Source organism: Corythoichthys intestinalis, chromosome 18 (genome assembly GCF_030265065.1).
Source record: "Corythoichthys intestinalis isolate RoL2023-P3 chromosome 18, ASM3026506v1, whole genome shotgun sequence".
In the NCBI taxonomy this organism is placed as follows: domain Eukaryota; kingdom Metazoa; phylum Chordata; class Actinopteri; order Syngnathiformes; family Syngnathidae; genus Corythoichthys; species Corythoichthys intestinalis.
In genome coordinates, this window is record NC_080412.1 from 10,720,204 (window position 1) to 10,739,997 (window position 19,794).

General features: G+C 39.2%; 1 protein-coding gene across 2 annotated transcripts in view; it reads left to right on the top strand.

Moving 5' to 3' along the window:
• Positions 1 to 19,794, top strand: part of LOC130906486 (protocadherin Fat 3) — a 136,507-nt gene that overhangs the window by 19,178 nt on the left and 97,535 nt on the right. The window lies entirely within an intron of this gene.

Consider the following 19,794-nt stretch of genomic DNA (forward strand, 5'->3'; position numbering starts at 1 on the left):
TTATCTATTTACTGTATGAGACAGTTTTGAGCCTTAAGGCTTTGCGGTCAAATCCAGTTGAACTGAGAGGGCTGGCTGTGAATCTGATAGATGTACAATGCATTTTGACTGGAAGTTCAAATGGATTGGATGTCCATTGCTGTCAATGGTAGTGAATGGTTTGAAGTAATTGTTAAATGCATCTAGGGCTGGGCGATATGGTCTTTAAAAAAAAAAAAAAAACCCTGACTAAACTTTCAGTGCCATTGATGGCACAAGAACATTCGTTCATTTTCCCCTCCCAGTCAAAATGGATTGGACGTCCAGGACCGTCACTGACACTGAAAGATTGAAAGATGAGCATTCACAGCCACTCCTCCCAGTTTATATTAATTGGACATTTATTCTTGTAAATGGCAGTCAATGAGTTAATTCTATTGAAAAACAACAACTTTAGAGTGTTATTAGGGGGCTATAACAAGTGTTGTTAATCTTACTTTAAAAAGTCATTAGTTACAGTTACAAATTACATTGTCCCAAAAAGCAATTGAGTTAGTAACTCTATTACCACAATGTAAGACTTAATTACCGGTTGATACTCGGTAAAGTAACTGACATTACAAGTTCTACATGTTATTGCGTGATCCATTCTGTAACGTATTTTACATCAAATACGTTGATATTAACTGATTGAATTGAACTGCCTCTTTCATCCCACCCCCCCAAAAAAGGTTGCACATTTTACATATTTAAAAAAAAATTCACCTATACAAGAGTGTAATGGTATACAAACTTTAACTTTCAAATGCTGAGAGAAAAAAAAATCATTTTTGTTTTTCCTGTTATACTGAACCCGCACCCAACCGTGACCCCCGTACTGAACATTTGTGTGTACCGTCACACCCCTTATATATATGTAGATATATTTTTCAATATGCAGATTAGGCTCTAAATCTCTTGCCACTCCTATCTTTGTTGTAGTTGTTTTGATTTTAAAAAAAAAAAAAAAAAAAAAAATCACACAAGTTTTATGGATACGTCAGTCAAGATAAGTTTAGGACAAATGAGTATTTTTGGTAATAAAAAGCCAAAAACAAATTATTATAACACCATTTACCATTATATTAAAGGATCTAAAAGGACAACGCCCACTTGGTGATGATAACGCATACTCAACAGGAAAACAGTCCATTATTTTGAATTAATTGTACCCACCTGAACGCCACTAACTGTATGTGAAAAAAAAAAAAAAAGTTGCCCAAGAGGTTAAGATGACGTTCGGCACGCTAAATGCTAATGCTAACGAGAATGCGAATGCTATGCTAAGGCTCTGAGCCACCTAGCATCGCGTTTGCAATGGCGTCACAACCCCCTTCCCTTCCTCCCCTCTCCAGTTCTGCTCTCTCCATGTAACTCAGACATCTCGTTATTCAACCAAATTGTAGTAACGCACGCCTTCACATCCTCAGTAACGATGGGAAAAGTAATTAATTAGATTACTCACTACTGACAAAAATAACGCTGTTAGTAACGCCATTATACTCTAACGCCATGGATTAATACCGTAATTTCCCGAATATAAGGCGCACCCGTGTATAATGTGCACCCCAAATTTACTTGTAAAATCTAGGGAAAATTATTGTACCCGTTTATAACGCGCACCCTAATTTTAGCACCAATAAATAGAAGAATACAAGAAAACAGAGCTCGTGTACAGATACAGAGATGTCATTTTACTGACTGGTGAAACACAGCACAAGCATAGCACATTGGTAGTTCAAAACATTACCTTAAACTGACAATATTTACGGTAATAATATGATTTGACAATTTCTCCAACTTACCAGAATCTAGGAGAAAACAAAACGGATGTGACTTTTCTTTTAAAGGCTGGTGTATAACTTGCTCGTTTCCTCATGATGAATAAATGTTTCTTCCATGGATTGATACGGTAAAATGAAAGTCAGAGCGTAAGTCGGAAATCCGTGAGAGCTCATCACTGTCAACACGACAGTAACCAAAGGAACTATTGTAATTTGGGTTTGAGTTTCACGAGGGACCGATATAGTTGACGGACACAGGAAGTGTGTGTCCTTAAATTTGTTATGGTCCGAATTGCGGCGCTGCAATAAACGTCGACTCAAATGAGTTCAAGAAACTAAATTCTGTGCTTTATGAAGAGTGAAAAAAGCAGAATTTAACACAGACGAAATCATTCGGCCGATTAGAGTGAAGTATTACCGAAACAAAATGGTGACGTCACGTACCGTAATGGTCGGCAACGGGTCGCCGCATACGTTTCTTCAACACAACGTGGCCGTGTCAATGAGAAAAAAATCGGTTTATATATATATGTAATATATATATATATATATAATATATTTCTGTCTCCATCCATGTACCCGTTTATAATGTGCACCATGAGTTTACAAGTTGATTTTGGGGGAAAAAAGTGCGCGTTATATTCGGGAAATTACGGTAACACTGACTAGAGTGTACTTCTTTTTTTATTTATTTTAATTGTATTTTCTTTAATTAACATTTTTGTTTGCATACATTTATTTATTCATATCAAAATTAATTTAAAAAAGAATCAATAATAAATGAACAAATATATGGCAGAAAACACTCAGGTGACTTGAAGCTCCACAGTGACACCCCCAATTTGGTCAAATTTCAAAATTGTCCAATATGCATGTGTGATGCATCATTGGAAAGCTTAAAATCTCAATTTTCTGAGGGAAGAAAAATTTTGAACAGGAGGGCATTTAAAAAAAAAATTTAAACAGCGAAACCCTATCTGGAGGTGAGAGCATGAAAGAGCAGCATTAAAGACGCCAAGACTTTAACTAGATATTGTCGCGTACTTACCTTGTTTCAACCCAAAAACTCCATGTAGCATGTAGTCATCACCGAGTGTCAAGACACAGCTGTGAATGGCCACAGCTGAATTTTGGGGGGATTTTATGGGTGAAACATGCTAATATAACAAGGGTCGCGAAGCAGAAATCGCAGACATCAAGGAGTGGTCGAGATTTTCTTAGTCATATATTTACCCTTAGAAACGTTTTTTTTTTTCCAATTTTTCTTGCTTTGGATCGATTATTTATCGTCTAACATATCGGAGAAAATGCGACAGTAACAAAAAAAAAATACTAAGGCTGTCAAAATTATCGCGTTAACAGGCGTTAATTAATTTTTTAAATTAATCACGTTAAAATATTTGACACAATTAACGCACTCCCCCCGCTCAGACAGATTTAAATGACAGTACAGTGAACTGCTTGTTAATTGTGTTTTATGGAGTTTTGCCGCCCTCTGCTGGCGCTTGGGTGCGACTGATTTTATAGGCTTCAGCACCCATGAGCATTCTGTAAGTAATTATTGACATCAACAATGGCGGGCTACTAGTTTATTTTTTGATTGAAAAGTTTACAAATTTTATTAAAACGAAAACATAAGAGGGGTTTTAATACAAAATTTCTATAACTTGTACTAACATTTTTCTTTTAAGAACTACAAGTCTTTCTATCCATGGATCCCTTTAACAGAATGTTAATAATGTTAATGCCATCTTGTTGATTTATTGTTATAAGAAACAAATAGTCCTTATGTACTGTATTTTGAATGTATATATCCATCTTGTGTCTTATCTTTCCATTCCAACATTAATTTACAGAAAAATATGGCATATTTTATAGATGGTTTGAATTGCGATTAATTGCGATTAATTACGATTAATTAATTTTAAAGCTGTAATTAACTCGATTAAAAATTTTAATCGTTTGACAGCCCTAAAAAATAGAGTTAAGCAATGGGTATGATGTAGATATACGTGACTTTTTTACAGACACCATTTTTTTCATTGTGACGTAATTTGTTTAAAAGTTTAAAATATGCGAGTGAATATTTTTTTTTAAGTGTTTTTTTTTTAAACGAAATATTAGACATAAATTAATAATTCTAAGCTAAAAATGACAGACATTTCGAATATTAAATATAATTAATGACCTCTTTTTTATGGCTGGGTTGAAACAAAAGCGGTTTTTGCGTGACGTCTGTAAACAGGGGTTTCCAGGGTAAAACGGACAAATTAAAAATAGTTCGGGGGCTTCATGCGCCATGAATCTGCTATGGTAGCATATAGACTTATTGTTCTATCAAACACAAGAGTTGTTTTGGCTTAAAATACAGCAGTTTCTTTTAAAGAGGAGTGCAAGAGCAGAAACTGCTTTTTCAGTCTTGTCTGTGTTTTCCGCCATATATATTTATAATTGAATTGTTGTGGTGGTTCTTTCCGAAAGAACCGAAAGAACAAGAAATGAGTTTCTTCGGTAAGGTGTCTGGGCTCTCCCTTACAGATAAGGTGAGAAGCTCGGTCATCCAGGAGGGGCTTGGAGTAGAGCTGTTGCTCCTCCGTATCGAAAGTAGCTAAATGAGGTGGCTCGGGCATTTGATTAGGATGCCTCCTAGGTGCCTCCCATTTGAGGTGTTACGGACATGTCCCCCTGGCCAGAGGCCGCGGGGCCGACCCTGGGCTGTCTGGTGAGACTACGTCTCTAGGCTGGCCTGAGAACCCCTTGGGAACCTCCAAGAAGAGCTGGATGAAGTGGCTGGGGAGAGGAAAGTCTGGGATTTTCTGCTAAAGCTTCATCCCCCCGCGACTTGACCTCCGATATGCGGAGAAAATGGATATACGAATAGCTGGATAATTGAGATCTGACCTCCACATATGGGGATGTCAATTGTACAACAAATGTTAACTTCTAAACATCATGTCACAAGACATACCCCTTCTTTTAAGCGCCATAGTATATTGTAGTCTATGGCTACATGAAGACATAACTCACAAAAGGAAAGATTAGATTCCAATCTTTCATCATAAAAAAAGTTTGTTTCCACTTTTTCGTTCTTTAGTAATGAGCAGTTAAGCATCATAAACAGCATTGTTTATACGTCTTTGGTAGGGAATGACCCAAGATGTGGTCTTTATGTTTTTTTTGTGTTTTTTTTGTGTTTTTTTTTTTTTTTTTTAATAATCAAAAATGACCTATAAACGGGTTAAAAAAATTAAATATAAACAAAAGTGATTGTTGTAAAGTAGACAAAGTGCAAAACTGCCTTAAATATATTTTTCTCACCCTATTTGTGCTGTCAGCCCTCCAACACAAAGTTATAACATAACAAAGAAACAAACTCTTACCATGGATGAATCTAATTACAGGTTTCTAGATTGTTTTTCGCAAAAAAACAACCCAAAAAATTACCTCAAACGGTTTAAAAAAAAAAAATCTTGCGAAACTCGATTTAATACATCACCTCCAATTTCTCTCCTTGGTCGAGTTGCAGCTCTACATATTTTGAATCATATCAAATCAGCAAAGGGGAGAACCAGCTTAATCGGAAATTGAAAATCCCGATATTTCTAAGACCTTATCAACCACCCTTGAACACCAGCCACAGTCTCCCACTATATTATGCATCACGGTCCCGCTGTGTTTGTTTTCGTTGCCGTTTCTACTCATTTTCATTCCGCTTTTGTTACGTTGCGGATGTATCGATCGAAAGCAAATAGCACATCCCTCTCTTCCTCCTCAGCTTCTGCTCACGTCGAGCCAATTTCCCCGAGTATTTGCACCTTTCCCCTCCACGCACGGAAGGCCGGTCTTATCTTTACCCTTTTGAGATGACTCACTCCTCCCGTGTGTGCGCAATGCAAAGATCTTCCTCCCGTCTATCGGCAATAAGCCACATCCTCACCGCCGTTAAACCACTGGGCGACGAGGAAATTGGTATTCCCATCGTCTGGTGCGCGCGCCTCTCGTTCCTCCGCATTAGTGAGCTGTATTAAAGCGCTCCAAGATTGGTCGCGGAGCACGTTCACGGGAAATCTGACGCGTGACCGATGGATGAGGGAAAAAAATCATGTGGCAACACCTTGGTTTGTTGTGGAGCGTGTTATTTGTGGTGAAAATGAAGGCTGTCATGTCACATTTGTATCATATTGGCAGGTTTCTCCTTCGCTAGTTCAAAGAGCTTTTTGAAAAAAGATGGGTCGCTCCCACTCCCCCACCACTTCACTTCCCCTCTCTCTCTTGACGGAGATGGGATGCACTCTGAAAGGGACAAAGTCAAGGACAAGCTTACAAGAGCGCGTTTCCGCCGCCGACAAAAACACTCTTTAAAGATTGCCCCTGAACGCACCTCTTGTCATTAACTTTTTCACGCCGTTGATGGTGATAGATGTCCGATCATGTGGTTCTTGTCATTTCTACTGTGAATATAAACGAGTCTATCACTAGTAGATGTCCAAATCGTTTTGAAGTGGGAGGGATGGCAGCGAACGAACAAACTTCAAATGGATTTGGACGTCTAAGAGCAGTGATGGATGAAGTCCTCACTTGAGATGTTCCGATGCCATTTTTCCCGATATCGATTCTGATACTTCTGCTGTGAGTATGCTTTCCCATACCTGTCAAGTTGTACGGTTTCGGCGTAATTTGTACAAGTGAGCACTGATTTTTAAATGCGTTCAAAATTTGTACGTTTTTCGTGCGTTACGTTTTCTTTTCTCCGTTCGGACGTTAACACCGTTTCGGCAACAAGACAATGGGTGTTACCAAGCCTGTCGCAATATGCAATATTTCCATTTATCGCACGATAAATAAAAATGAAGGCGGTAATTTTTCCACTGCGATTTATTGCCTCGCGTGCACGTGCGTGCTTGGTGCAGCAGACATGCTGTTAAAAGTTCGGATTCCTTGTACCAACTGCGCAAAATGCATCTTCGTTCCAGGTCCGGCAAAAAAAAAAGCACCGGAGTCAATCGTTCCCATTATATCCTATTGTTCAACGTATACCGGCCGCGTCAGTGCTCCGGAGTGACTGCAGACCATCTCCGACGTGTCGGTGTTGTTGATGTGTGGGCGCTCCCGTCAGGGGTGACATTTCACGCGGGGTGGCTATTTTTCGGCACAACACGGGATATCTGAGTGGCAAATTGAGATCGCTGTGCTTCAAATTCGTCCTGTTTATGAAAGTCGATTGTCATATGCTGGTGTTGTGCAGTAATGAGCAGACATGACTTCTGTGGCGTTTGCTAACTTTTTTAATGCGCGCACACACTAGATATCATGAAATAGTAAACTAGATGTGCTACGTCCCATGCCATTGGCTACGTGAGCCCAGAGTGATTATGGGACATGTAGTCCATATACTACATCGATGAATTAAAAACCACCATGACTGAATGGAAGTTAGGCAGGCCAAATCAATCCATACTAGTGACTATAGATAATGCTGCAAATATTGTTAATTCAGTACGTGACACAGATGGATTCGGACCACAAATAGGATGTCTTGCTCATGTAGTAAACCTAGCTGCTAAAAGAGCTGTAGCAATCAACAGTGTGCCCCGCCTCACTTTACAAACAGTAAAGATTGTTCTAAGCACTTTTATACTAAATTTCTTCAGATCAGTAAGAAGTAAGCACATAGATATTATGCACTAAAATGCATGTTTATATGATGGCAATTTAATTTTTGCTCGTTTGCAAAAAAAAAAAAACCGAAACAAAAAATAGTTTTGTAGTTGTTGTAGTAGGTTTTTTTTTTTTTCTCAGAGCATTAAATGTATTGAATCAGATCGAAAATCGTGTCCCCCGTATCGAAAATCGTACCGAACTGTGACTTAACTGTACCGTTGCGTCCCTATGGAACACCATTGCAGAAGCTATGAGGGGAAAAGTTTTCATTTGCCAAAATGCTTAAATTATTAACTGCAATTGTATTTTTTTTTCTTGAAAAACACATTTTATTTATTCTGTGTTTCTGTGGGGTATTAATATTGTTGTCTTTTACTTAAGAGGCATGGTCTATTGTTTTTAGTAGTGATTTCTTATCGCGTTTAAATGGGTATACTTCATCTATTAATATATACTGTATTCTCACTGTGTTATTGTAAATTGGTTTTAAAAAAATTGGGGGGGGGGGGCGCAATAATATCACATATCGCAATAATTTATGAGATAAATTATCGCACACTAAAATTTGTTATCGCGACAGGCCTAGGTGTTACTATGCGTTACTACAATGGTTGAATGACGGGAGAAAGTCAGAGACACGGAGAGACAGAAGAGGTGGAGTGGGAACAGTGTCTTGACGCTGTTGCAAACGCGATGCTAGGCTAGGTGGCTCCAATATTTCATGAATGTAGCCGACAGCATACTATGCCTACTTGATGCTACACTAGATATCACATGCATATAGACCTTGATGCGAAATGACAGACTTGACAGCGTTAGTAAACAGCCACCATCTTAAAGCAGCAGACCTCTCTGAAAGGCTCTGTTGTAGTGAATCTTCCTAGTGAACCTAACTTTTGATCTAAAATACTCCTAAATCGGCAAAATCTTGACTTGAATCTATTTTTAAATGATGACACAGTTTTAAAACTTTCACATGTCGAAAATAGACAGAAGGGAACTAATGCAAAACGGGAGCTTTAACGGTTGATTCACAACATTAAATGACTTCCAAACATAGCAAAGGTTATTATGTTTTTTGTTGTTGTTTTTTTTTTAAATGAAAAAAACATGAAAGGTAAAACCAGTTACTTTGCCAAGTAAGTAATTACTCTTACATTCAGGTAACTTGAGCTACTAACTCAATTACTTTTTGGGAGAAGTAATTTGTAACTCTAATTAATTACTTTTTTAAAAGTATGATTAACAACACTGGTCATAAAGATGCAGCCTGCAGAATGAAAAGCTATGCTATGAGGAAAGCAGAGATTTTATTCTGCCAATTTGTTGCCAAACACAATTTGCCTGCAACTATTGCTGATCACTTCTCAGAATTAGCAAAAGGAATGTTCCCTGACTCAAAGATTGCATCGGTAAGTTAATTTTATCAATCGACCTTTTTAATTTTTAATTGGACACACTAACGAACTACCTTCAAGTCAAACTGAATTGCGAGCTGAAGTGCCATGAAGTGCAGCCATCAAAAGCCATAATAGAAATGGCCAAAAATGCTACATACAATTATAACAAAAGTCCCTGTTAATCATGATGTGGCTGAAAATATTGATTGTTCTTTGATTGCACCAGGTTATAGTTGACAATTTTACCAATGAATTCATATTATTTTAAAAATTAAGTTTTATTTTTGTTTCATATTGCACGTTATATAGAACGTTGTAAGATTAGTCACTAATTTGTTAGGGCATACATCACTATTAGTAAGATTGCCAACGGCCTCGGGTTGACAGGTATGCTTTCCTGATCTTGCTCAGTTCACATTTTTATCATATACGTCAAGAACATTTCAGCTGCTTTTTGGATTTATATAAATGAAACAACAACCATCCCAGCTCTAAAAAGGTATTTAAATAAATGTCTCATTGTGCCCTGCGATTGGCTGGCAACCAATTCAGCATGTACCCACACTGCCCGTAGTTAGCTGATAGGATAGGATAGGCTCTCCGCGACCCTCGTGAGGATCAGCGGCATGGAGAATGAATGAATAAATAAAAATATATGCAAACAGGCAAACGGGAACTTAAACCTCTCTTAACTTAAGAGGAATTTACAGTCCAAAACAACTTCAAAAATATATCAAAATAGAATCCACATAGTAAACGATATATAAATTTACCTCTTTAGCTACTTCACATAGAACAGAAATAGATTGTGCAAAGTTGTAGGATTTAAGTATTGATCATATTACAGTCCAACTGTAACTAAAGTTATCTTTTTTGACAAAAATTCCAAAACCACACTCATGTAGAAAGTAGAAAACCTCGGTGTCAGGATTAGCGATGAGACGGCATAGAATAGGATGCCAACATACTCACACTAACAAGGAAATCACACAAATACTGGGTTTTAGACCACATGGCTGATTTCTGTACACTGTACCCCTCCTAATCACTTAGCTTTCTGTACCCCCCCGTCCCCCCTCCTCTCTCTCCTTGGTCGTCAGGCTCCCCACATGGTCTCAACCGGAAATACAACTAGCTAATGATAGCACCAACATACTCATAGTTAGTGTGGGCGTACAATGTATTTCTTATTGTTGTTTGTGCTTCTTCTGTCTCGCTCTCCTTCTTTTCTTCTGTTCCCCCATAATTCCTTCCTGTTCCATCATCACCGTCTATAAAATATCCCATATTTTTCTGTAAATTATTGTAGGAATGGAAAGATAAGACACAAGATGGACACATACATTCAACATACGGTACATAAGTACTGTATTTGTTTATTATAACAATAAATCAACAAGATGGCATTAACATTATTAACATTCTGTTAAAGCGATCCATGGATAGAAAGACTTGTAGTTCTTAAATGATAAATGTTAGTACAAGTTATAGAAATTTTATATTAAAATTTCAATCAATCAAAAAATAAACTACTAGCTCGACATTGTTGATGTCAATAATTACACAATGCTCATGCGTGCTGAAGCCCATAAAATCAGTCGCACTCAAGTGCCAGCAGAGGGTGACAGACTTCCAAAAAAACACAAGTAACAAGTGGACATTGCACTGTGCTGTCATTTTAATCTGATTGAGCGGGGCATGTGCGTTAATTGCGTCAAATATTTTAACGTGATTAATTTTAAAAATTAATTACCGCCCATCAACGCGGTAATTTTGACAACCCTAATTAATTTACGTGGATAATTAATTAGACCGTTGTTCATACATTACAAGTGGACGGGTAGAGTGATGCATGTTTAGGACGTCTTAATATTTGACAACCTCTCAAAAGAAGAACTCATCCACCGGACACGAATAGCGTGAACTTTAAAAAAAAAAAAAATCTCAAAGTCAAGAAAAAAAATAGAAAAAATGTAATAAAAACATTCTTACTTCAACATGTTTTATGAGATTTGACGATTTTTTTCGTGGCAAAGTTTTTGCCTCCCAGACAGAGGAACATTTCTTTCTGGTCGGACCAGGGATGAACAACCTCCTCGTCACATTTGTGTCTGTCATTCCTGCCAAGGCAGCACTCATTCTCCACAGCGATTTCAGACATTATTGCACAATTTGCCATTCGACTTGCTATCAATTAGCTACAACTGGAGCTACGAATCATTTTGCCGAAGACGTGCTGCTTTCACTGTTGGTTTTCATTGGTCAGTCTTCTTCACCTGCATTTTCTTGGTTGTACTCCTGTTGCTGCCTCTAGTGCTTTACAGTATAGTTGCACCGGGCTTATCGATTATGCCGCAAGCATGAAAAAAAACTATTAATTCACAAAAGTAGCATTTAACACAATTTGAAAAGTAGTGAAGTACAGACACATGCTCTAAAATGTTGCAAAGAAAAGAGTACCACTTCATAATTTTACTTAAAGTGCGTATGACACCAAAAAGCATGTTTATTTCATATTTCACGCAGTGTTTTATGCTCCTGAATGAAATGGACCACTTGGATGTGTTTGGAAGCGATCATTTTATATATATTCAATTTTTTAATCCTGCGCCATGAAAATTAGTTAATTCCAGCTCCTGTCTCAGGTTTAGGATGAATGCGGATGTGATTTCACCCGGGTTAGCATCTCACAATACAGCATTGCTTTATAGCATGCAGATGGACGGCGGATTCAGCTGATTTTGCGGATTAATTTGTTTATTTTTCGCATCATGCCAGCCAAACGGCTGCAGGCTTTTGTAGCTACACCAGGGAGAGGCGTGAGCCTTTTTGGGTTTCAGAAAGTTCCCGTCCACCCCGAGATCAGCCAAAACAAGTGTGCAACAGCTGTGGGACCATTGGACTTACGAGGAAGTAAGTAAACATCGTGTTTTGTACCATGTCAAATACTGGGATCATGGCACATGTCTTAATACGGAGGTGGCTTGCATTTTGTGGCTGACATCCTCCTTGTTCACCGAAAATGCCACTTGGCTGACAACCGGCGGCTTGTCACACATCCCTCCACCGGGAGAGTGCTATACTCGGCTTATTGCCCTCTTCGTGTGCCCGGTGTTCTGTCAAATTTCCACCCGATCAGAAATTGCAACTTTATGTTACAAAGGGCAGCGAATAAAGCGATTACAAAGTAAACACTACAAACATTCTTTAAATAAAGGACTATTTACTTACGTTTGATCACGGACGGACATGTAGAAAAGCTCCCCTCAGACACATTCTGCCATGCTATGACTCTCTCGCTGTTTACGTATTCACCATGTAGTAAAGCATTATTTTGCAATATTCGTGTTGGCCATCTGGCAGCTACACGCTCCTCCAACGTCGGCCAGTTTGCCCGGCGGTCATTGTCCAGCTGCTTCCCCGCAAACAAGCCCTCTGCCCTCAGCAAAGCTCTAACTTGCTCGCCGCCGGGCGGGTTGCCGATCGGCGAAGACAATCGACAACCCTGCCGCCGTGTGAAATGATCCGGGCTAGTTATGTGTGATTTTTCGCTTCCAAGACATTGAAACATCACTCGGTTCGGGTTAGCATGTCGGCTAGCTGTCACGCCTCTTGGTTTGTTTACGTTTCCCGAAGCCGGGGCCAGGAAATGACAAAAGCCCGACTAACTACGGTGGCATAAAATATCGTTCGGGAGGTGCGACAGTAAAGGTGAAGTCGACAGTTTTGACCATTATGGAGTAATTTTGCCATGTCGTACTGAATAAATGCATTTTTATTATTTCATATTCCATTTAGCACAAGACTGTTATTTGTCATGACCATACCATTTATTTAGCTATTGGGGAAAAAATATTTGGATGAAAAGAATATCCTGTAAAAATATTGGAGTAGAGAGACTGAAACAATGACATTTTGCGGCTTTTCGTCGCATTTTCCTCGTTCTGAATAATTACCCCTCGACGGGCTGAATAGTAAAACAGATGAAACCATTCTCCTGCCAACGTCATCCTCCTGTTGGGGACTCTAGAGCCCTATAATGGTAGGCGAGGCTAACCGGCAGATTAAAAGACTAATTTCTCGTCATCTGCGCTTTGCCAAATAGTTGTATATAGTCGAATCGTCTCAAAATATGATTATAATTCACATTATAATTATATTTAAGACTTTTTTTTTTCTCCTGTCGTACGCACTTTAAGTACAGATTTACAGAAAAAGAAAATACTTAAGTACAGTAACAAGGTACCGTACTTTTACTTCATACTTCAGTTAATAGGAATCAGACTTAGACATCAACAAGTCTCATTTGGATCAGCATTTCAGCAGACACATATCTCCTTGCATATGAATGTATTTCAACCCTAATAAGTCATGCATTATTCACGAATAAATGAAAGAAAATGCAATGTTAATGGATTTTACAGAAGTGCACTGACATCTCCTACAATTCTTCTTAGCCCCTGCTTAAACTTCTATTCAAAGTTTTTCCGTAATCTTCTAAGTTGTTTCCACGTAAGCTCACTACAAGCAAAGTGACAGCGTGGAATAATATGGTTAACCTCCTCAGGGAGGTCATCAAAAAGCTTTTGTCCATACTATCCTATGCAAAGGCTTTCAGTCAGGGTGGCTGATTTCAATGCAAAGTCTGGCATGGTGAGCAGAGCAGACAGTCCATTAAGAGGTCACACCAGAGCTGTCAGCTCCTCATCTTACTTGAGGCCACTGACACGTCGTGCTTGTGTGTGCGCGCTGGTGTTTGTGACTCTATTGGTGTTGGCACAAAAGTGGCAGCGAGCGACAGGCAGGCCGTGATTGGCCCGAGCGTTCAAGGTGACCGCGGCTAATGGCTCTGATGCCCTTTATTTATGTTCTATTTCTAATGGTAATTGCAAAGTGATTACATTCTGACAACAGTAAATTTAATTTGCAAGGCAATTGTCCTGAATGAACTGGGCAATGTTTGATGTTGGAATGGTTGTAATTGGTGAGGAAATGTGGAAGGAGCGTGCGACCATGTCAAAAATCTCTAAATAGCGTGAAAATTGGAAAAAGTGGAATTTGGGGAAGGAGAAAAAGACTTCCAAAGATGTCCAATGGAAACAATGTGGGAGACTGAAAATTTACAATTTGAAACACTGTGATGGAAAATGTGTAATCCTGAGAAATGTGAATTTGGAGAAACATAGTCCTGGGCTAAGTTCATACCGCAGGTCTTAAAGGGATCCTCTATTTTTAAGACAAGTAATTCTTAAAACATAAATGTTAGTATGAGTTATAATAATTTGATATTAAAACCCCTCTTAATGTTTTTGTTTTAATAAAGTTTGTAAAATTATTTTAAGTGATAGGTCACCATTCTTGTTACGTCGCAGTGTGTGATGTCACTGGCCCTGAATGCCGAAATTCCAGCTTGTCACTCGTTAGCTTTCCCAACATGTCGTCAGTTCTACCCTTCCTATTTGAACCAGATCTGAAAAGTGAAGAGCAGGACAGCACTGTCGGTCGTTCACAAGACGAGTTTCAGGGAAAAATGCATGCAGCAAATACCTGATAAGACAAAAGTTGGGCAAAACTGGTGATGCGAGAGAGTCCTGTTGGTAACTCCGGTTGGGAGCGAGAGTGCATGCTGTTGGGATTCGGGAACTCCGGTTTTATTAGCAGATATTATAGGTAAGCATATTGCATTTTCAAAGGTTTTCCCAATATAATTATGTAGATTTTTATCATCCAGAGCTGTCGTGAGCTTTACATAGAGTACAGGCCAAAAAGCACACCTTGTGTAATCCAGGTCTTGTACATTGTAACGCGTGGTAGCTAGGATACGTGTATAAAAGTACCAGAAAGGGGAGAAGCTTCCACTTATGCACATTTATTCACAAAAAATAATATTTCCACCTTGACCACTCTTCACTCGGGAGCTCAGCCGTACGCAAACACGCATTCCCTGACAAACTCCAACATTGTTGTAAGGTCCACGTCAGAGTCACTGTCGTCACTGTAGCGTGCCATAGTGCTTTAATTATTTAGTATGATTTGGGGAAAACTCCCACGAAGAATAGTCAACAAAAAAGATAGCAATACTAATCCAAATCTGCGTTTCTTACTCACTCGAAGATCCAGGAAGTAGACCGATCCCATGGCAATATCGCAGCCGCGATTAGGCCGTCGATTCCACAAAATAGACTGATCCGAAAATCCGCTGTGGGACCGACGAATAAAAATAAATGGACAGATCAAAAACCATTATTCCAGACGCGATGGAACCCTTACTTGACTGAGGATCCAGGAAAAATGTTCGGGCGCCAGTTGTAACGCGTTGTGGGTAGGATACATGCATACAGGGACCAAAAAAGGGGGAGAAACTTCCACTTATGCACATTTATTCACTAAAAATAATAATTCCACCTTGACCACTCACTTCACTCCCCTTTTTTCCATTTGACTGAAAATTGCATCCAAAAGCAGCACATCGTGGCATTTTACTTCGCGAGTTTAGGCAGCAATAAGCAATTGTTGTACACGCTACACATTCGTAAAGATATCAATTACGTCATCACTGCGAGCCCGCAAACCATGGCGCCAACTAACGGTCAAAATATGGACTAAATTTTATAAAATATTGCCATTGATTTAACATTTTATGTGTTTCTAACAACATATTTTAGTACAAGAGAACAATTGTAGTTTATTAGAGCCTACATGTATTTAAATCAGAGGATCACTTTAATGCACAAATCCGCTTTTTTCATGCTTTTTCGACACGAGTGAGGCATTAACTTAACGGTCTGAACGGGACAAGTCTACGGTGGCCCTAAAGTACAAAACATAGCAGCAAATAAAAAAACAAAACGGCAAATTCAAAAACACAACAGCAAATAAAAAAATTTTTTAAAAACCAAGACAAATCAGAAGACACAACGATAATTCGCATACCACTACTGCAAATTAAAAAACAAAATTGCATTAAGGAATCGGGAAAGGTAGGTAGCAGTGAACAATTACACTCACAGCTGATTGGATGAATCTACTGGGAAGTGTAGGGGACTGATGAACTAGGAAGTTATTTCACTTCTGGAATAATTTGAAAATGCTCATTTTTTTAAATACCACGACGTTAAGTTGCCGTTTTGTTTTTTGATTTACCACTGTGATTTTGAATTTGCCGTTTTTTGTTTTGTTTTGTTTGCCGTTGTGTTTTTTTATTTGCCTTTACGTTTTTGATTTGCCGTTGTGTTTTGCACTTCAGGGCCACCGTACAAGTCGCTTTGAGGTGGACCATTTTGGTCAGTTTCATATGTGGTTTTAAATCCAATGTGGGCAACATTTTTCGAGAATGTGGCTGCAGTCTGAACCCTCAAGTCTCCCAAATCGGAATTTGGGTGACCGCTGATGAAGTTCTGCGCATGCGGGTCACTTTACTCCACGCCAGTACGTGCCCCACTCAAATAGTGGGGCACGCACCCCCAGGGGGGTACAGAGCGATGCGGGGGGTGGTGCATGTAACCTCGGGGAACATACTTTTTTTGCCCTACTAGAATAAAGTGTCATTGCACATCCACTCAGTGGGTGACAGTGGCACTGTCATTTTTAGAGTGTGCGCAGTATTTTTGAACCAAACAAGAGCACAAAGCCAGGAGCTGTGTGCCGTTTTCGGGCCAGGCTCACGCGGCGACCCACTGTCTTCTCCGGTTCTCAGGAGTCCGCCCGAGAAGCACCATGTTCGGCTTGGCAGCGTCACGACGACCGCCCTCACCTCCGGTTCTCCCCCGGCTGCCCGAGAATGCAAAGTTTTCGACCCTTTGGCTTTGACTTTAATTATAGTGGAAGACAACGAAAGACCACTCTGTTTACTGTGTCTAAAAATGTCTGTAGCGAACAACGGGAAGTCAAATCAATTAAGACATCACTTACATTAGACCCAAATCTCATTAATAGGTATCCGTGGTAAAGCTCTACAGTGGTTTAAATCGTACCTGGAACATAGGACCTTCTCAGTAATGATTGGGGAATTTTCCTCCTCACAAACCTCTCTGTCTTGTGGGGTGCCACAAGGCTCCATTTTAGGGCCTGTTCTCTTTGCACTTTATCTCCTACCTTTAGGATCAGTTATAAAAAAACATAATATCTCTTTTCATTTTTATGCTGATGACCTGCAGCTGTATCTCCCCCTGAGACCCAACGAACAAACTGCTCTCACTAAATTAATGGAGTGCATATCCGATGTGAAGCAGTGGCTAGCGCAAAACTTTTTACATCTTAACGAAAGCAAAACTGAATATATTACTTTTGGCACACCTTCTATGTTAAATGCCCTTGAGCCCAACCCTGGCACTCTGGCTCCCTTTTTTAAAACACATGTTAAAAATCTTGGAGTGATATTCGATTGCAGGCTCAACTTTGAAAAACAGATTAGTTCTGTTGTAAGAGCAAGTTTTTTCCAGCTCCGTCTCCTGGCCAAAGTGAAGCCTTTTCTTACTCGCCACGACTTGGAAAAAGCAATTCACGCTTTTATAAGCTCAAGGCTGGATTACTGCAACGCTCTTTATGTTGGTCTTCCCAAATCCTCAGTTTCTCGTCTCCAACTTGTTCAAAATGCTGCTGCTCGATTTTTAACAGATACACCTAGACGTGAACATATTACCCCCGTGCTATCATCGCTCCACTGGCTTCCAGTCCATTTTAGAATTGATTTTAAACTTTTACTGTTTGTTTTTAATTCTATTAATGGCCAGGCTCCTTCTTACTTATCAGAAATTTTAACCATCCGTAACTCTGGCAGGAGTCTTCGCTCTACCGGCCAACTTCATTTGCAAGTCCCAAGGTCCAAACTCAAACAGTGGGGAGACCGATCTTTTGCGGTTGCTGCACCCAGGTTATGGAATAGTCTTCCCCCGGAAATCCGCACCACTACAAATTTGGGCCTTTTTAAATCTCGTTTAAAGACACACCTTTTTAGACTCGCCTTTCCCCAAGATTAGTTTAGCCTGGTTTTATTTCTTTAGGGTTTTTAATGTTTTCGGATTTTATCTGTTTTATTGTTTTGTTTGGTGACTGACTAATCGTGATGCGATGGTTCGTTTTTTTTCTTTTCTTTTCTTCCTAATGTCATTTTATAACACTTTCCTGCCTTTTATTTACTATGTGCCATGTTTCTCTTTGTTGTAAAGCACTTTGGGGACCTTTCGGGTTTTGTAAAGGGCTATATAAATAAATTTGATTTGATTTGATTTGATTAATAAGCAGCTTGTTTTTCATCAAAAACGTGCCGAAAATTGCCAATAATCATCCCGCTTTGTGAGTGTTACATCAGTAAACCAGCAAGCACTGCTTAGCATTCTCAGTGCAAAATAGCCCCACAATATAGTAAAGGAGCTGATACTGCCTGCAGCAAAAAAAAAAACTGTCCCTCTGTCCAATGACACTGTTGTTTTTGCTCTATTCATTTTTGTTTTTTCGGTCAAATTGTTTGGCATATTGTCTTCATGTGTTAATGTTGCTCATCAATTTGAATTCATTATTATTTATTCATGATATTTTATGTTTCAGTATTAAATGGTCCAAAAAATGTACTTTGAGTGTGTTTTTACAGTTTGGATGTGACTTTTTTTTTTTTTTTTTTAATTCAGGCAAATTGATGCGCTTTAAGTCTTTTCTTTTACAAAGAAAATAATGTTATTAAAGTTATACTTCATTGCAAGTTGATCTATGTTACTTTTTTTCTTCAATAGAAAAAAAGGACACAATGTTAGGCAGACGTGTACTATAATAATTTTATAGATGAATGACACTATTTACAGTGGCGGCAGATCGTTTGGGGGGGTGAGAAACATTTACGTCTTCCTGGGGGGTGCGGGTGTTGTGTAAGAGAAAATAATTGAGAAGCACTCCTCCACGCGATTTTGTGACATGCCTATTATTGGTCTTCTGCGCATTGCACTAACACTTTTGGGCCGCAATTGAAAATGGTATTTTGAACGGGGATGCAAAAAGACCAGATATGACAAAAAAATTTGGATTAGTGCATTAAGACCTGCGGTATAGACCCTACCCACGTGACGTCACAACTCCGCTCTCCTGAATGGTACCGCCCAATTGTCCGTCAAAACATAGTGTTAACCTGTTACGGCTACGTACATTCCTCCTATTTACGGCGTGTTTTTCTGCTCCTTAACAATAATAATCAAAATGGTGAAGGCGTGTGTGGCTGTTGGTTGCACTAACAGAGAAGATGGAAGGAGAGACTTGAAGTTTTACCGTATTCCGAGGGATCCAAAGAGGAGAGCGAAATGGACGGCTGCAATTCGACGTGAAAACTGGGCACCAAAAAATCACCACAGACTATGTAGTAGTCATTTTATATCCGGTAAGATGCATTTAAGATATACTTAGAGGGTTTTGGGCTGACAAATAACCACAATAAAGATCATTGCTAGGCTAATCGCCGACAACATACACGTATGTATGTAGTGAGAGTGCTATCGCTAAACCATATAAACATTAAAAGCCTTAACTCCATTGACAAACGACATGAAATACATTAGACTTGACAGTGGATGTTAGCAATAACAAAAGATTTTGAATTGAAAATTTCGTAACTCACCTTTCCAAGCACAAGATAGATTCCTGCCGAACGAGGACCTGTTTCACCCAACCAGCAACGAAGTATTTATAAGCCTCCAAGCTCTTGAAGTTTTTCAAATTTTCGTGAGAATAGGCTGATTTTGTGTGGACAAGATAATATCAGCGTAGCAGATGTCAGGCAGACAGGGCGAAGACAGTGGGTCGAAAAACATCGATTTGGGCATCAAATATGGATCTGGCGACTGTATAGAACGAAGCTTTTCCACATAACGCCTTTTATGCAACACATCCAGTGAGTTTACGGCATCAGAAAGCACCGGGTCTTCCATGAAATGCATTTTAAATTCCTC